Genomic DNA, 2500 nt, shown 5'->3' with positions numbered 1-2500 from the left:
AATAAGATATAATTAATGAGTACTTGAAAAAAAGAAATAAATTAGTGGTAAATAGATAAACAGATAAATGAAAAATTAATATTTGCATAACTAAATAGATACATACATAAATAAACAAATGAATAAATGTACAAATAAATGAGCAAAAAAAGTAAAATAAACACATAAATAAAATAAAAAATAAGATAAAGCAGACACACCACCGTGTAGAGGCTAATGTCGTCCTCTCCGCTACATTGAGGCAGAACCTACCCTGAACTCTTTGTTTCAGGAAGTACGCACTCAACAAGTCCTCAAGAACTACAAACCAACTATACAGAAGCATTAAAAGAAAAAAAAGATAGGGAGAAAGAGAGAGCGAGAGAGCGAGAGAGAGAGAGAGAGAGAGAGAGAGAGAGAGAGAGAGAGAGAGAGAGAGAGAGAGAGAGAGAGAGAGAGAGAGAGAGAGAGAGAGAGAGAGAAGGGAGAGAGAGAAGGGAGAGAGAGAAGAGAGAGAGAGAGAGAGAGAGAGAGAGAGAGAGAGAGAGAGAGAGAGAGAGAGAGAGAGAAGGTAGAGAGAGAGAGAGAGAGAGAGAGAGAGAGAGAGAGAGAGAGAGAGAGAGTGAGAGAGAGAGAGAGAGAGAGAGAGAAGGGGAGGGAGAGAGAGACTAAGTACAAAATGATGTTGAAAAATAATTTCCTCATAGTCTTGTTTATGAATAGCGACACATCCAGTTATGCAACGAGAGAGAGACTCGGGTCCACTTTCTATAGGGCGCATTAAGCCTCCTCCACTCAAAAGAGAGATACCTCTGGAGGACGTAGGAGAGGAAGAGGAGGAGGAGGAAGAGGAAGAGGCGGAGGAGAAGGAGGACGAGGAGGAGGGGGAGAGGGAAGTGGTAGGAGAGGAGGAGTACATGGGAGAGGGATCGGAGGACATACAGGGAGAGCAAGAAAAGAATGCAAGAGTTTTTATATGAGGAGGAGGAGGAGGAGGAAGAGGGCGAGGAAGAAGAATAGTAGGCGGATGGAGGTGAGAAGGAGGAAAAGAAGGAGTAGGAGGAGGAGAAAGAGGAGAAGGAGGAGGAAGAGGGTAGGGAGGAAGAATAGCAGGAGGAGGGAGATGAGAAGAAGAAGGAGGAGTAGGAGGAGAAGGAAGTTAGGAACAGGAGGAGGAAGAGAAAGAAGAGGAAGAGTAGGAGGAGGAGGTGGAAGAGGAGAAGAAGGAGGAGGAGGTCAGGAACTGGAAGGAAGAAGAGGGAGAGAAAGTGAGGCCAGAAAAGGAGAAAGAGGCGGAGGAAATGGAAGAAGGAAACAGATTTAGCAGAGAAGATGAAGTACTGGGTAGAATGTGGGCAAAGGGTACGATGTTAGATACTGTATGATGAGGTACAATGTAAGTACAAGGCACGATGGGCTACGAGAGGAAGAATAGGTCTGAAGCTACGCATTCGGAATCTCTCCACGTTTTCCGAAAATGTCCTCAGAGTTGACGTGACGTCATATCGAACTCAGGTCTTCTCTAAATTTTGGTCTTCTCCTGGTCTGGATTTGGATTTTGAAACGAAGAAAGATGCTGGTGTAGCTATTCACGAAAGTTTGAACTTGGGGAGGAGGATGTGACCTTGATATACTCGTAGATTCGGAGACGAACAAGATACTGAGGAATACAGTTGGATACAGTACGAAAAGTCTTCAATACGAAAAATTGTACAGATACGATGTATGAATTGGATTGGGATACAACGCGAGTGTATGGAATGGGTGTACAGATAATTGAGTGAATGAGAAGACAATGGAAATAGGTGAAGATAGCTGGGTGAATTTGGAGGGCCGTGGAATTTCGGGGGGAGGAGGAGACGCAACTTGTGGAAAGGAGGATAAAACTGGGTGAGAAAGAAGTGTAAATGGAATTAAGTTTGATTTTAAGAAGAAGGAGACTGAAATAGAAAATGGAAGAGATGAGTAGGAGGAGGGAGAGAGGGAGGGACTTGGTGTTGGTGGGAGTGTTCCTGTTGTCCTTGATGTATTTGATGTTAATGTTAGCAATAGCGCTGGCACCACTAACGGTGCAAGTGAATTAATCATTGGTGTTAATTCCGTTTTGCGTCCTCTATATTATATTTTGTATCGTAATTGATAATTTTACAGATTTGAATAAACATTATTACTTTACAATAATCATCATCAACCCCACCACCATCACTAGCATCACCAAAGCACCACTGTTATCCCTACCACCAAACCACCACTTCATCAACGATCATTACCACCAATCCTATCATTATAATCACCAACAGTCTCACTATCACGATCACCAAAGCCCATAAGACGAAATAAATTTTATTTTTACTGCTTATGTCTTATCTAGTAAACATAAATATTTGGATTTAAATATTAAGGTAAACGAATGCGTATCATTACCAGAAAAGGGCTATATAGCCATTTTATTTTTGTACGGTTATCATTGAAAATATGTTATATATTATCTTAATTTTCCATAAATATTTTCTTTAGTCCC

General features: G+C 41.6%; 1 protein-coding gene across 1 annotated transcript in view; it reads right to left on the bottom strand.

The window, feature by feature from the left end:
- LOC143018042 (uncharacterized) overlaps positions 1-2500 on the bottom strand; it is a 750472-nt gene that overhangs the window by 270489 nt on the left and 477483 nt on the right. The gene's annotated exons all lie outside the window — the stretch shown is intronic.

Source organism: Oratosquilla oratoria, chromosome 34 (genome assembly GCF_046742065.1).
Source record: "Oratosquilla oratoria isolate Oo_2021 chromosome 34, ASM4674206v1, whole genome shotgun sequence".
NCBI lineage: Eukaryota > Metazoa > Arthropoda > Malacostraca > Stomatopoda > Squillidae > Oratosquilla > Oratosquilla oratoria.
Note: the sequence above shows the minus strand (reverse complement) of the source record. Positions and strands in the feature narration are given on the sequence as shown.